General features: G+C 40.6%; 1 protein-coding gene across 5 annotated transcripts in view; it reads right to left on the bottom strand.

Annotated features, from left to right (window-relative positions):
• FNIP2 (folliculin interacting protein 2) overlaps positions 1-16,926 on the bottom strand; it is a 141,641-nt gene that overhangs the window by 7,860 nt on the left and 116,855 nt on the right. The gene's annotated exons all lie outside the window — the stretch shown is intronic.

Raw genomic sequence — 16,926 nt, forward strand, 5'->3', positions numbered from 1 at the left:
GGGTGGGGGAGGGGGAGAATAGAGAGAGCCAGAGACAGAGAGACCTGCCTCAAAGCCAATGCACATAGGCACAGTTTTCTAACCCTCATTACCAAGGAATATTAGTACTGGCTGCATCTGTCCTCAATCCTTTCTACTATCCTGGGGTGAATGACTGCTTGATTTTTTTTGGCTGCTTAAATAACTTCCTCCAATAAATCCATCTGAATTTGCCTTTGAAGAATGGTCTGTCTTAGACAAGGCCCAGTGAGACCACAATTGGGGGTCCACCCTTCCCTCCAACAAGGTGTGGTTGTATGGCCCAAGCTATGCCAGCTGGATGCTCCTACCCTGGGAAATCCTTGTGAGTACTACAGAAGACCAAAAATGGCTGGCACCACCATGTTCCTGCTCAGACAGCAATTAGTACAAGGCCTGGTGAGACAGTACAAATGCCTTCAAGTAGTTCATGGTTCCTGGAACTCCAGAATTGCTGTGTTGCCTACTTCAACCCTCATTCTTTGGTTTTCTTATCAATTCTATACATTCCCAATATTCTTCCACTAAAGTCGCTCCCTTTTAAGTTAACAAGAGTTACTAATTGCAACAAAGAACGCAAAGAGATACACAACTTTGCCACTGGCCGGACCATGGTTACCTGTGATTTTTACAACTTAAGCCAAGTAGTGGGAAAGACAAATCAAAGATACATGGTGATCTGACTCCCTAGTCGTAGACTCTGTGATTAAAAGGGGAGCCTGGGCAGCTTCATATTCCTGCTCACAAATGGGGATGAGAGTGGTGAGATGAATGAAAACTTCGTGGGGACCAATAGTTTTTCCTACTATTGTCTAAGGGGGAAGAGTAGGAAAAATATAAACCCTATTATCAGAGTTTATATTTTTCCCATTGAAAGAAACAGGCAAAGTCTAATGTTTAATACTTATTTGTTTAAATAATTTGAAACATGAGATATTTGATAAAGTATACTTTGAATTCATAAAGCCCAGTTTCCCAAGACAGTTCTCGTTTTGTAGAATTGTTAATTGAAGAGAACAAAGATTTTCTTACACACATAATGACCCCCTCACCATTTTCAACCAAAGGTAATGACCCTTTCACTCTGACGCTTCTTACGCTGGCATATATACACTCTCCACAATGGACACCTAAAGATACATGGCCTTGGTGACTTCCCTTTGCAAGTTCCTCCAAGGTCTTGTTCATCAGTGAGTCATAAATTTATAGCAAGATGCCATCAATCTGTCTGGTCCTTATAAAAAAAAAAAAGGAAATTTGAACACTTAAAATATTTGTATTTGGGGTTCAAGCTCCATCACTCCTTTGCATCTGCTAGAAATCCACAACATGCAGTCATGCCACGGGACAGATCTATATTAGGGACCGTTCCCTCATACTGACCATATGTCAACATACAATGAGTTGAACATACACCTGTCACCTTTCACAGCGAATTCTGGCTTTTGTGAGGGGAAAGGGGAGGAGGAGGATTGATTTGCAGTAGGTAATTTGGCCCTAGGTTCAAATCAAACTTAGTCTTTTAAATGATCTTCCCACTGCAGTGATAGGGAAGGGAAAAGTGTGCCAATCCCCTTATCCAGCAGTGCGTAGACTATAAATTACATGGTACCACTACCAACATAAAGGGCTTTGTTTTAAGCAACTAATTGCTAGGATAAGAGCCAAGAAGCGTACTAGGAAGCTGATGGATGGAAGATTCTAAAACTCTTACCTGCTTAGTTACTTTTAAAATAATTGAGCCAACCTCTCTGCCCCTTTTTGTTATTGATGTAATCTAGGCTTGCAGAATTTTCATGTAAAAACATGAAAAATGAGAACAAGTCTTTTTATTTATTTATTTTTTAGAGACAAGGTCTTACTTTTGCCCAGGCTGGAGTGCAGAAATCTGATCACAGTTCACAGTAACCTCAAGCTTCTGAGCTCAAGTGATCCTCCTGCCTCAGCCTCCCAAGCAGCTGGTACTACAGACATGTGCCACCACACGTGGCTAATTAAAAGAATTTTTTTTTGTAGAGATGGGGTCTTGCTATGTTGCCCAGGCTGGTTTCAAACTCCTGGCCTCAAGTGCTCCTCCCACCTCTGCCTCCAAAGAACTGGAATTATAGGTGTGAGCCACTCCATTTGGCCTCTAAACTTTCTTATTTATTTTTTTTGAGACAGTCTTGTTGCCAGGCTAGAGTGAAGTGGTGCAATCTTGGCTCACCACAACATCTGCCTCCTGGGTTCAAGCGATTTTCCTGTCTCCTGGGTAGCTGGAACACAGGTGTGCACCACTATACGCAGCTAATTTTTATATTTTTAGTAGAGACAGGGTTTTGCTGTGTTTGCCAGGCTGGTCTCAAACTCCTGGCCTCAAGTGATCTGCCTGCCTTAACCTCTGAAAATGCTGGGACTATAGGCTCTCAAGTAATTTTTAAATCACTGGAGCAAAGAGGCAGAATCTGAGGCAGAGACTTGAGTAAAGACTAAAGAATAATGTCTAAAGATGGAGGCAAACTGACAAATCTTCTCTCTGCATCCTTAGCCTCTAGCACAGGAGCTGGCATTTGAAAAATGTTACTTGCTGAATGAAAATGAAACAGATTAAAACACAAGCAAATGACAAGAGTTGATGAGCATCTTGTGTTCCCTACAGCGTGGATTGCTGACTTTCATGCATGCAGGCCCCAGAAACAGAAAAGAACCAGCAGAACATTTTCAAAAGAGCATCTTAAAAAAAAATACTCCAAGAATTACATATTCTCAGGCTACTAAATACATACCACCCAATTCCCTGAATCAATCCAATCACCTCCATCTAATTATATCACTTAGTAGCTACTTACTTAACTACTAAAGAATAAACAACTTTTAAAGAAAGAACAAACTAGAGGGGAGTCTAACATTCAAGAAAAAGAAATGAATGCTGGAAAAAGATAAAAATATCATCAACTACTTTAGTTACAATGCAAAGGGCACCGGAGCCACTGCTGGCCATCCCTGATCAGGACTGAACTTGCACAGGGTCAGAGAGTTGAAGCTGAAGTTCTGGTGATTGGAGATTTCTGATAATCTTTCCAAAGGAAACTCCTCCCCATTAGAGAGTGGGCAGTGTAAACAGACTTATCAGTCAATCTCTAGGTTTTCAGAATTTAAAGAACTCTAAGATCCAGAAAACTATGTTTGGATTTGTCGCAGAAATACATACCTGCACACACCTTATGCCCTGGAATTCAATTTAACATTTCTCTTACAGAAAACTTTTTTTTTTTTTTTTGAGAGTCTCCGTCACCCAGGCTGGGGTGCAGTGGTACGTTCTCGGCTCACTACAACGTCCGCCTCCTGGGCTCAAGCAATTCTCCTGCCTCATCCTCCTGGGCAGCTGGGATTACAGGAACCTACCACCATGCCCAGCTAATGTTTTGTGTTTTTGGTAGAGACGAGGTTTCACTGTGTTGGCCAGACTGCTCTCGAACTCCTGACCTCAAGTGATTGACCCACCTTGGCCTCCCAAAGTGCTCGGATTATAGGCGTGAATCACCATGCCTGGCTGGGAAACCTATTTTTAAGGCATCTGTAGAACCACAATAAACAAACACTGAATTGTATGTATGCTTCTTTATAATACTATTTCTTATGGCCATACCTTAATAGAAGTTAGTAAATAGTGAAATCTGTTAAGTAAGTTAAGTTCACAATTTTATCAAGTTCATGTGCATAGTAGGTTTCATACATACACTTATTTGCAGTAACATACATGTAGCAGTTTTTTGGTTTTTTTTTTTTTTTTTTTTTTTGGTTTTTGAGACAAAGTCTCACTCTGTCACCCAGCACTGGAGTGCAGTGGTGCAATCTCAGCTCACCACAACCTCCGCCTCCCAGCTCCAAGTGATTCTCCTGCCTCAGACTCCCGAGTAGCTGGGACCACAGGTGTGTGCCACCACACCTGGCTAATTTTTTGTATTTTTAGTAGAGGCGGGGTTTCATGGTGTTAGCCAGAATGTTCTCGATCTCCTGACCTTGTGATCTGTCTGCCTCGGCCACCCAAAGTGCTGGGATTACAGGCGTGAGCCACCACGCCCGGCCCACATGTAGCAGTATTTTTAAGAAATTAAGTACTCTAAAAAATGCTAACCTAAGATTGACTGATTTAAACACCTGTGAAAAGCCTGATCCACCATCTGCATTCTTAGGACCTGGAGTTTGGGCATGGGGACTAAAGAAAAGGAATAGGAAGGAGGGGGTGGCTGTACCCCAACGCTGACAACTGAACCATGGTGAGCCTCACTTTGGCCTCCCAAACACCTTAAGGAAAAGGGAGGTACGATCCAGATACCTGTTGGTTTAGTAAGATTACTTGGCAAAATTCCTCTTCTTAATGTTAGAATCTTTTTTCCCAAAGGGTTTTTTTTTTTTTTTTACCTTGACTAAATATCTCTAGAAAAACAAACCAAAAAGTCCACATTGTATTGTTACCTTTTTAAAAGTTCTCCTGCAAACCATTATTGTCTCAGATTAATCAGGTCCTCTGATGTTAGAGTTCCAAATGAAAATCTGAGAGAAATACTAATATTAAATACAGTTATTTCCACTTAAAATGCCTGTTTGAGAAACTTTACAAACCTGATGGATGCTGACATACATCAATTTCCCTCTTCTCTCTCAAGCTAAGGAGAATCAATTTTGAAGTTTCCCATACAAAGAATTTGTCAAATTATCCTCTCAGAATGAATCTGCAATGTGTTTGTACTTCCTCCATCAACTGAGAAAAGCACTGCCCTTTCACCACCCTCCTGAGTGCCCACACCACACTGAGTGTCCAACGGCAGCCAGGGTATCAATGCAGAGCTGCCAGCCCAGCACCTTCCCGCCCCCCTCGCCAGACCACTGCTAGCAGGTTACAATGCTACAGCAGGTTACAGAAACTTGAGGGGGTAACTGAGAAACTTCTGACAGGGACTTGATGATAGAAGAATACTGGAGATCAGTAAGGAGCTGCAAACGATTGTTAGGGCGGACGGCCAGTCTCCAGAGAGAAAGGAGGTAGAGGCCACATGCCATTATCGTTTTCCCCTCACTGCACTCATATGAGAAGTTAGAAACCATCATTTATTCAGTTCTACCATGTCAATATCTCATTTATCCAAACTACTTTCCTGTGAAGATTTCTCAAGATAAGTTAACAAATGAAATGCCTTGTTTTATAGATCTTTATAAGATTACTGAGTTTTCTTTGCTATTACAGCTTGTTGAATCAACAGGATAAGCCTGGATAATTTGTAGCTTCTCAGGATGAGTGGGTCCATTTCCTGGGAGTGTCAAATACCTAGGACATTCCAGTTTCAAGATTTTATGTCAGATTGCTGCATACACAAAGTATGCTGCCTTCATTCACATACACATGACTTCTGCTTTACTTAAACTTCCACGAACAAGAAATGTCTACAATGTTTAGAGAATCGCAAAAGCTGTGGTTCTGATAATTCAGCAAAGGGCAACGATAAGATGACAGCAAGGGCTCTGAAGTCAGACTGGGCTTGAATACAACCACCATCACTTAGCAGCTGTGAGACCTCAGCAACTCAATCTGGGCCTCAGTTGCTATGTCTGTACAATGGGATGGTACTTAGTTCAGAGTTTCTGTGAGGCTTACATGCCATTTAAAGCACAAGTTTTCTGTGAGAAAGATGTGTTGAAACAGAACCTAACACATTCGCTGCTCAAACATTTGTCCTGCTCTCCTGAACCACCCCCTCTCTGTATTGACATGTTCCCTAAAACCTCAAACTCAGAGCTCACAAATAGTGTGACTGTGAACAACACTGCCCTAGACTATGTACTTTACCTAAAACCTCAAACTTCCTAAAATACCACATTACCCTTTCCCTCAACAACTCTAAGATCTATGCTAGCATACCTCACCCAAACCGTTGTTAAAACTGTTCTTCCACACTTACAGTGCTTTACCACCCGGGCCCACCCAAGCTATACATATTCAGTTCCAGTAAGACTCTGATATAGTTTGGCTCTGTGTCCCCACCCAAATCTCATCTCAAATTATAATGCCCACATTGAGGAAGGGAACAGGTAGGAGGAAATTGGATCATGGGGGCGATTTCCCCCATGCTGTTCTCGGGACAGCGAGTTCTCACGAGAGCCGATGTTTTTTCTTCTCTCTTTTTTTTTTTTTTTTTGAGACAGAATCTCACTCTATTGCCCAGGCTGGAATGCAGTGGTACGATCTCAACTCACCGCAACCTCTGCTTCCCAGGCTCAAGTGATTCTTGTGCCTCAGCCTCCCGAGTAGCTGGGACTACAGGCACATCACCATGCCCAGCTAATTTTTGTATTTTTTAAGTAGAGGTGGGGTTGCGCCATGTTGGCCAGGCTGGTTGTAAACTCCTGGCCTCAAGTGATCCACTTCCCTTTACCTGGCCAAGAGCTGATGGTTTTAAGTGTGGAACTTCCTCACATGAGCTCGCTTTCTCTCCTGCCACCTTGTGAAGAAGGTACTTGCTTCTCCTCCAGCAGGCAGAACTGTGAGTCAAGCCTCTTTCTTTTATTTATTTTATTTATTTTTTTTTGTGAAGGAGTTTCACTCTTGTTACCCAGGCTGGAGTGCAATGGTGTGGTCTCGGCTCACCGCAACCGCCGCCTCTTGGGTTCAGGCAATTCTCCTGCCTCAGCCTCCTGAGAAGCTGGGATTGCAGGCACGCACCACCATGCCCAGCTAATTTTTTGTAGTTTTAGTAGAGACGGGGTTTCACCATGTTGACCAGGATGGTCTCGATCTCTTGACCTCGTGATCCACCCCCCTCGGCCTCATAAAGTGCTGGGATTACAGGCATGAGCCACCGCACCCGGCCCCTATTTCTTTTATAAATTGCCCAGTCTTGGGCAGTATTTTATAGCCGTGTGAAAATGGGACTAATATAGCCTCCTTCTCCAGGCCAAAAAGACTCCTGCTCTTACCTCTGGTTGTGCCCAGAATGCTTTCCCTGCCACCCCATCTCAAGTCTACAATCCCTCGAGGACCTGTCCTGGGTCCACTCCTTGCCCTGGAAACCTTCCCCCATGCACTGCACTGCTCTTCCTTTGACTTCTGAGAACACTTGCTGTCCACACCATTCATTTAGGCATTTCATCACACAGTGTCTTCACTTGCTCTTGATTTCACATGTTTGTTTACCCAGTGATTTTATAAGTAACTCAAGGAGCTAAATCACATTTCTTTTTCTTCTGTAGCCTTTGAAAGAAACATAACAAAGTGCTGGGCATGTGCAAAATATCATACATAATCTAGCTTTAGTAAACAGTTTATTTTTGGATTCAACCCAGTTCCTATTAAGTCATCTGTGCCTTTCCTTTTTTTTTTTCTGGCATATTATACCTCCAATGCAGAATAATTAATATATTTCTTTTCTATGTGCCACATTTAAATGACTGATATTTCATGTGATTATCTATTTTTAACCCAATGAAGAGTGAGGAAATGCCATTCTTACATATATGCTTCCCATTAACCACTTATTAATTCGTCATGCCATTTCTCCTGTGGGGGTGGGGGGGCAGGAACACAGTACTGCTCTACAGATAGGAACACTCGAGACAAAAAAATAAATAAAGAGCATATTAAGTATCTTGGTATGTAAGAAATAGAGTCTAGGAACTCACAAGTGTTTCCAACTTTTAGCCCAATGAGTCTGCCAAACCCTCTACTATAAAATCCAAGGACCACATCAGGGTAGAAATCCCTTAGAAGACAAGAGTGCAAGAAGTGTGAATGATGGTCTGAATTTACTGTCATTAGGAGGAAACACAGCTACTTCTATCATGCACTTTGCTACAAAAGTTCCCCATCTTTTATGCTGCTTGACACTCACCCTTTATCATTCTTCAAAGATGTCTCAGCCCACATTTATATTACAGAAAGCAGGAGCATGGATACTTCTGTATTCATAACCAGCTCTGAAATCTGCACAACAGTTATAACAGTGCGGGTTTAACTATCAGGGATAAGCCACTGGGAAGCCTCTTTAAAATACAAAGCGAACAGGCAACTTATGATTCAGGTAACTGGAAGCACGTCCCTCTGTGTTTTTCTCTGAGATACTCTGGATAATAAAATACATGATTCTTTGGCTTCATTTGCCTATTTGTTAATCATTTTATATAATTCTGGTAAGCTTTATACATTTATTAAACTGTACTTGAATAAGAGGATGCTACATGATAAAATGCCTTTCCACAATGATTCTCATTATGTTACAGCACCATGACTTCATATGAGCCTTTACATAGCTTCAAGAAAGTCCTTTAGTCAGTCATGCAAAGAGCCCAGTATGATGAATGCAATGACAGTCACCTTCTCAGCATTGCTCTAAGTTGAAGGTCCTCAGATCCCCTTTGGTATCTTCCTGCCTCATCAGAGAAGATCCACCCATATAACTGCAACTTTCATGGTCTTGGAATTGAAGATTTAGGCTATGCAAGATAGTCCTTGGCCAACCTAACCCACTAGGATGGCTGAGAACCACTAAAAGGACTGCAGAGGTGTGTAAATTGTAGAGCAGTTTTTTAAAAAAATGTAAACAAACAACAAAACCCCTTCAGTCTCAAATCCATCCAGAGAAAAGAAACCTGGTTATCACTCATTACTCTTAAACCATCTCTTCCAATATATAAAGTCATCTAGAATTTTGTTTTTAAGCTACATGTTAAGTAGATATTCCTGATAGCAGTTTTACTGAGAGAGGGGACAGACAGACCTGCTGATGGTGGCAAAGCCGGCTCTGAGATATGCTGAAAGGGTCATCAGGGAAAGGGGCTTCAATTCCCTGGAAGAGCCATGCTATCCCCTGTACCATTCCTTGCTTCTCATTCTCACTCTGCTACTGACCCCAGAGTCCTCACCACAGCCACCCTGTGTGCACGTCCTCAGCACCCTGGCCTCCTGCTGCCACACACCTGACCACACTGTTTTCACTGCTTATTTATTTCTTTGTATTTCCTGTTAGATTGCAAACTCCCTGAGAGGTGTCACATCTTCCTCTCCCTGGCTACTTCTAAGAGTTTTCTTTATTTTTGATCTTCAGTTGTTAGGTGTGAATTTGTTTATATTATCCGTACAGTTGCTTATTTAACCTGAAAAATTCCAGCTATTGTTTCTTTGAATATTACTTTCTCTCATTTTCTCCATTCTCTTTCTGCATATTATAAAGTCTCTTCACTCTGGCCTCCACATCTTTTACTTGCTCTTTGATATTTTTCATGTCTTTTTGTCTTAGAGCTCAAAAAGATAATTTCTTAAGTAGCCTCCATTTCAAATTCTAATTCTGTTTAGCTGTATTTAATCTGCTCTGTTCTTTAACCTATCCCTGGAGTTTTATTTTCAGATATTGTTTTTCCATTTTAGAAGTTCTTTTTAGTTCTTATATGAATCTAAATGATCATTTATCACTGTCCGCTCTTTTTTTAAGGTTCCAATTCCTTCTTTTTATTAGTGTAAACATTTTAAACATAGCTTCTTTAATAGTTGTTGCTGACTGGAGGAGTGCTAATTCTCCTGCTTGTATGTGCTTGCTCTCTGCTCATGATGATTTCCTGGTTTCCCACATATGTTTGTAATTTCTGAATGTGGGCCTATCTTACTGGAGCAATGTTTCATTTTCCTACATGAATCTCCTGAATTTGTGGTTGTGAAAGTGTCTAAAGTAGTGTGCTTTCTTCTGCCAGAGTCCTAAAGGTTTCTATGCTCCTGGTTTTTATGTTTACTTCTTGGGTAGGGATTCGCAAATCACTTGGGTAGAATAAATCTGGACCTGAAATCCACAAATAGCACAGACCAGGGGTTTTGATTTCTCATGGGTAACTTTATTTTCCCCAACCTGTTTCCAGCCTGTTTCTTTGCTGCTTCACTGCTTATGTCTGGCGATTTCTAGTCTCCTTTTCATGGAAGAATAGTTATCTGAAACTCCAGGCTTTAGGTAAGCGGCTTGATTCCAGGTCTCAAGACTTCTTAGGTGCATATAAGACCACAATCTCTCATCCTTGGGTGAATGTGAGAACCTCAGCACCAAATTCCTCGGACCTGTATCAAAACTGAAATCCCGGAGACCAGCTCATGCTTACTGCTTTGGTTTAGATTTCTATTCATCTCTGGCACAAAAGGATTTCCAATTTTTTCACATACACAGGAATTATAACAATGGGGCAGCAATGAGGATGGTGATATTTTATCCATTACTATATAGTTTTAGAGGAGAAGCATGCCATCTATACCAGTTAAGTACATGTTGCTGGAATCTTCCCACATCAGATCTTTTTTTTAGGCGGGGTGCGGGGGTGGGGGAGGGGGAGACAGGGTCTCACTCTCACCCAGGCTGGAATCTACTAGCTCCATCATAGCTCACTGCAGTCTCAACCTCCAGAGCTCAAATCATCCTCCCACCTCAGCCTCCTGACTAGCTGGGACACTGGGCACACAGCCACCACACCCCAGCTAACTCTACCTCAGATTTTGACTACTGCTATAACCACAGTGCCAAGCACATAAAAGGCGCCTGATAAGTATTTTTCAACAGATAAATATCTGAGGTGTGATTTTCCCTACTCCACCCCAAAAGCACCTCCAGCTTCTCTGCTCCATCAGGTGACACAAGTTATCCAAACCACCTGAACTGCCACCACTGGAGATTTCTAGTGCATCAAACATATTTTTAACACATGAAAATACCAGAAGGGGTAACAATCATATATGACCTTATCATAGCTCTATAAGCATTTGCCTATCAGAAATCTTTCTCTTGGAAACAGGTTTAACGTCAGTCACTAAAGGCTTAAGAGTTGTAATGAGGTAAAGAAGAAGAGGAAAATCAATCATTTTGGACCTTGGGACATGGCTGAGGGATCCTGGTAGATATACATGAAGATGGCATGAAGACTTGGGGGTAGAGGGAAAGCAGGAAGGGTCTAAAGTGTGGGGAAATGGTCTGGAGGTGTGCAGAAAAAAATGCCTGACCTCCTGTGAATCTGTGCTATGTGCTCACCAGGCTCATGCCTAAATGTAGCCCGTGGCCTTGAAGATAACAGTACGCAGCCTCTGGAATAGCTGTACTGTCAGTCTGGCCACTTGCTGAGGTAAAATTCAATCTGAAGTTGAGAGGAGGTGCTCAAGGTCAGAAAGGGTTCTCAGAATAAAGTTGTGTGATGAGATGTGCAACTCCAAAATAAAATGAGAGAGGGTTAGTAGCTTTTTTTTTTTTTTTTTTTTTTTTTTTTGCAGAGAATGGCACAGGTGTTCAAATATCTTGTAGGTAGTAAAAATTTTGGGGAAAAACATCAAAATTAGACATGTGTCTAACTCTGTCACGATGCAAAAAACATGAAGCCCAAGAGACTTCTCCTTTGTTTATTCTCCTTTAGGTAAAGACAATGAACACACAGAGCCACAGACATCATGTCTAAACATCTGATTCTTCCCCTTTATATTTCTTTAAAGAAAGGCCATCTCCCTTTTCTCTTTACTTCAGAAAAAAAGGATACTTGTAGTAATAGACACGCATGGCTGTAACCCCAGTTTTATGGGGAAGAGTCAACTAACGTTAGTGAGCCCTTTCTATGTGCCAGGTACCAGGCATGGTGCTGGGGATATACAGGGAAATTAAGTCCCTGCTTTCTGCTTCAAGGCGCCTGCAGCCCTCGTGAGAGGAAGACATCTGGAACAGAACAGGGACATGGTGCCTGGAATTATTTCGAAGAATAGGCAACATATGAACTGGGTCTTCAAAAATGTAAGAAAGTGTGTTCAATAGTACCGTAGGCAAAGAAAGTATAATCTGATAGGCAGATAGGTGTGAGTAAAGGTGGACTATTTACAGAATGGCAAGTAGTGTGACTGGGGCATAAGAGGAGATACAGGGTATGTGTGTGTACTTGAAGGACATAAAAAGGACAATTCCGGCTAAGAAGTTTATACTTTATTTTCTTAGAAAATAGGAAGCTATTCAAGCAAAAGAATAAATGATTGTCTCATGCTTTAGAAAGTCCTCTTGCAGCACTGTACAAGCTGAACGAAAGGGGTAAAGTGGACACAGGGATGTCATTTGGGAAGATCAAAAGAACTTAAAAAAGACTAGTCACATTGAGAAGGGGAGAGAATTACAATGATTTTAGATTGGAGTTGGGGATAGCTAGAGATCAGTTATTTTATTTGTTTTTACCGCAATCTACAATAAGAAATACATTTTAACACCATGACCTGGCATAGGTGCTTACATGACATCATGGCCTGGCAGGACATGCCATTTACATACAAGTGTGACGTGTGCATATGTGTGTATAAATACAAACACACATAATACAAAGGTTTGACTAATCAATGAGCCTAATTACGTGTAATGATTTTAGTTCTATATCATTAAAAAAAACTGGTAATCAAAACCCATTTATAGGTCAAAACATACAGTTTTAAAAACGCTCCATAGGCCAATAGGCATAGGTAGTGTTGCACTGAGGGCTGTGGCTATAGAAGACGGTGCCAGAGGTCCGAGGCACTGCCATGTTTATTATCCAATCGGGGGAAAAGAAAACAAGAGATGTTCCGAAATAGCAGATTGTCCTACATAGACATTTTCTTTGTATCCTATTGACAGTAAGGTTGTTGCTGATCTCAGGTATTTAATGTTACATGTGAGATACTTAAGTAATGATTTACCATTTGAAGGGGCTTGCTGTTCTTTTCTAGTCCTACAGGTTGATTGCACTGCATGGACTAATTAGGTACTCATGAGCATATACATATAACAGCCAGGCTCTTAGCAAAGCTCTCTATCTGTGCTACTGATTCCTGCATGATATTTCTGGAGTCAATCTGTTGCTATGCTTAAAATTAAATGGAAGAGGCTGCTGTATCCAATGGTTACTTCATCTTATAAATTATTTTGTAAAATGCTTGAAGCCCTAGAGCACAGTTGATTTTTAAAAAACATCAAAATGTAGTGTTAATTTTGGTCTTGATGAGCCTGCCCTGCAGAGTTAGAGCTGTCCAGTCTGTTCCTGGGCAGAGTGAGAGTGAATGTTTTTAGCACTCAATGAATGTGTGTACTGGTTCTCTTCAGTCATCCCAAACAGTAGGCCCCTGAGATTGACAAGGCCATTGACTAGTTAGGAGAACTTTAAATACATATGCATATATATGCATATAGCTTTCTTAACTCTGACAGTAATTTTCATTTTTACTAAAATAAGGGTTGTCATTCTCCTCTCCCATATTGAAATCATGATGTATTGCTGTATCATTTACAAAGCACTTTCACATTTTATAGCACTTTAGGTTCTGGGGTACATGTGCAGAACATGCAGGATTGTTGCATAGGTACATACATGGCAATGTGGTTTGCTGCCTCCATCCCTCCGTCACCTATATCTGGCATTTCTCCCATGTCATCCCTCCTCAATTCCCTACCCCCAGCTGTCCCTCCCCTAGTCACCCACAACAGACACCAGTGTGTGATGCTCCCCTCTCTGTGTCCATGTGTTCTTATTGTTCAATATCCACCTATGAGTGAGAACATGCAGCGTTTGATTTTCTGTTCTTGTGTCAGTTTGCTGAGAATGATGGTTTCCAGATTCATCCATGTCCCTACAAAGGACACAAACTCATCGTTTTTATGGTTGCATAGTATTCTATGGTGTATATGTGTCACATTTTCTTTGTCCAGTCTATCATTGTTGGGCATTTGGGTTGGTTCCAGGTCTTTGCTATTGCAAACAGTGCCACAATGAACATACATGTGCATGTGTCCTTATAATAGGATGATTTATAATCCTTTGGATATATACCCAGTAATGGGATTGCTGGGTCAAATGGAATTTCTATTTCTAGATCTTTGAGGAATCGCCACACTGTCTTCCACAATGGATGAACTAATTTACAGTCCCACCAACAGTGTTAGAGTGTTTCTATTTCTCCATATCTTATCCAGCATCTGTTGTCTCCTGATTTTTTAATGATTGCCATTCTAACTGGCATAAGATGGTATCTCAATGTGGTTTTGATTTGCATTTCTCTAATGACCAGTGATGAGGAGCATTTTTTCATATGTTTCTTGGCCTCATATATGTATTCTTTTGAAAAATGTCTGTTCATGTCCTTCACCCACTTTTGAATGTTTTTTTTTTTTTTCTTGTAAATCTGTTTTAGTTCTTTGTAGATTCTGGATATTAGCCCTTTGTCAGATGGGTAGATTGGAAAAATTTTTCCCATTCTGTTGGTTGCCGGTCCACTCTAATGATTGTTTCTTTTGCTGTACAGAAGCTGTGGAGTTTAATTAGATCCCATTTGTCTATTTTGGCTTTTGTTGCCAATGCTTTTGGTGTTTTAGTCATGAAGTCCTCACCTATGCCTATGTCCTGAACGGTTCTGCCTAGATTTTCTTCTACGGTTTTTATGGTGTTAGGTCTTGTGTTTAAGTCTTTAATCCACCTGGAGTTAATTTTAGTGTAAGGTGTCAGGAAGAGGTCCAGTTTCTGCTTTCTGTACATGGCTAGCCAGTTTTCCCAACACCATTTGTCAAACAGGGAATCCTTTCCCCATTGCTTGTTTTTGTCAGGTTTGTCAAAGATTAGATGGTTGTAGATGTGCGGTGTTGCCTCCGAGGCCTCTGTTCTGTTCCATTGGTCTATATCTCTGTTTTGGTACCAGTACCATGCTGTTTTGATTACTATAGCCTTGTAGCATAGTTTGAAGTCAGGTAGCATGATGCCTCCAGCTTTGTTCTTTTTGCTTAGAATTGACTTGGCTATGCGAGGTCTCTTTTGGTTCCATATGAAGTTTAAGGTGGTTTTTTTCCAGTTCTGTGAAGAAGGTCATTGGTAGCTCGAGGGGGATACAATTGAACCTATAAATTACTTTGGGCAGTATGGCCATTTTAATAATATTGATTCTTCCTAACCATTAGCATGGAATGTTTTTCCATTTGTTTGTGTACTCTCTTATTTCCTTGAGCAGTGGTTTGTAGTTCTCCTTGAAGAGGTCCTTTATATCCTTTGTTAGTAGTATTAGTAGTATTAGCAGGTATTTTATTCTCTTTATAGCAATTGTGAATGACAGTTTGTTCTTGATTTGGCTCTCTTTAAGTCTGTTATTGGTGTATAGGAATGCTTGTGATTTCTACATATTGATTTTGTATACTGAGACTTTGCTGAAGTTATGAGTTTCAGGAGATTTTGGGCTGAGACAATGGGGTCTTCTAAATATACTCATGTCATCCGCAAATAGAGACAATTTAACTTCCTCCTTTCCTAATTGAATACACTTTATTTCTTTTTCTTGCCTAATTGCTCTGGCTAGAACTTCCAATACTATATTGCTACAAGTGGTGAGAGAGGGCATCTTTGTTTAGTGCTAGATTTCAAAGGGAATGCTTCCAGTTTTTGTCCATTCAGTATGATACTGGCTTTGGGTTTGTTGTAAACAGTTTTTATTATTTTGTGATACGTTCCATTGATACTTAGTTTTACTGAGACTTTTTAGCATAAAGGGCTGTTGAGTTTTGTCAAAGGCCTTCTCTGCATCTATGGAGATAATCATGTGGTTTTTGTCTTTGGTTCTGTTTATGTGGTGAATTATGTTTATAGATTTGCATATATTGAACCAGTCTTGCATCCCTGGAATGAAGCCTACTTGATCGTGATGGATAAGCTTTTTGATGTGCTGTTGCAATCTGTTTGCCAGTATTTCATTGAAGATTTTTGCATCTATGTTCATCATGGATATTGGCTTGAAGCTGTCCTTTCTCGTTGAGTCTCTGCCAGGTTTTGGTATCAGGATGATGTTGGTTTCATAAAATGTTTTGGGGAGGATTTCCTCTTTTTGGATTGTTTGGAATAGTTTCAGAAGGAGTGGTACCAGCTCCTCTTTTTATGTCTGGTAGAATTCAGCTATGAACCTATCGGGACCTGGGCTTTTTTTGGTTGGTAGGCTATTAATTGCTTCTTCAGCTTCAGCCCTTGTTATTGGTCTATTCAGGGTTTCAGTTTCTTCCTGGTTTAGGCTTGGGAGGGTGCAAGTGTCTAAGAATTTATCCATTTCTTCCAGGTTTACTGGTTTATGTGCATAGAGTTGTTTGTAGTAATATCTTATGGTAGTTTGTATTTCTGTGGAATCTGTGGTGATATACCCTTTATTGTTTTTTATTGCATCGCTTTGATTCTTCTCTTCTTTTTTATTAATCTGGCTAGCGGTCTATTTTGTTGATCTTTTCAAAAACCAGCTCCTGGATTTATTGATTTTTTGAAGGGTTTTTTTTTTTTTGTCCCTGTCTCCTTCAGTTCTGCTCTGATCTTAGTTATTTCTTGTCTTCTGCTAGCTTTTGAATTTTTTTGATCTTGCTCCTCTAGCTCTTTCAATTTTGATGACAGCGTGTCAATTTTAGATCTTTCCTTGCTTCTCATGTGGGCATTTACTGCTATAAATTTTCCTCTAGACACTGCTTTAAATGTGTCCCAGAGATTCTGGTATGGTGTGTCTTTGTTCTTGTTGGTGTCAAAGAACATCTTTATTTCTGCCTTCATTTCATTGTTTATCCAGTCAACATTCAAGAGCCAGTTGTTCAGTTTCCATGAAGTTGTGAGGTTCTGAGTTAGTTTCTTAATTCTGAGTTCTAATTTGATTGCACCGTGGTCTGAGAGACTGTTTATTATAATTTCCATTCTTTTGCATTTGCTGAGGGGTGATTTACTTCCAATTATGTGATCAATTTTAGAGTAGGTGTGATGTGGTGCTGAGAAGAATGTATATTCTGTGGATTTGGGGTGGAGAGTTCTGTAAATGCCTATTAGGTTTGCTTGGTCCAGATCTGAGTTCAAGTCCTGGATATCCTTGTCAATTTTCTGTCTCATTGATATGTCTAATATTGACAATTG

The sequence above is a fragment of the Sapajus apella genome, unplaced genomic scaffold (genome assembly GCF_009761245.1).
Source record: "Sapajus apella isolate SASKATOON/1434 unplaced genomic scaffold, GSC_monkey_1.0 scaffold67, whole genome shotgun sequence".
NCBI lineage: Eukaryota > Metazoa > Chordata > Mammalia > Primates > Cebidae > Sapajus > Sapajus apella.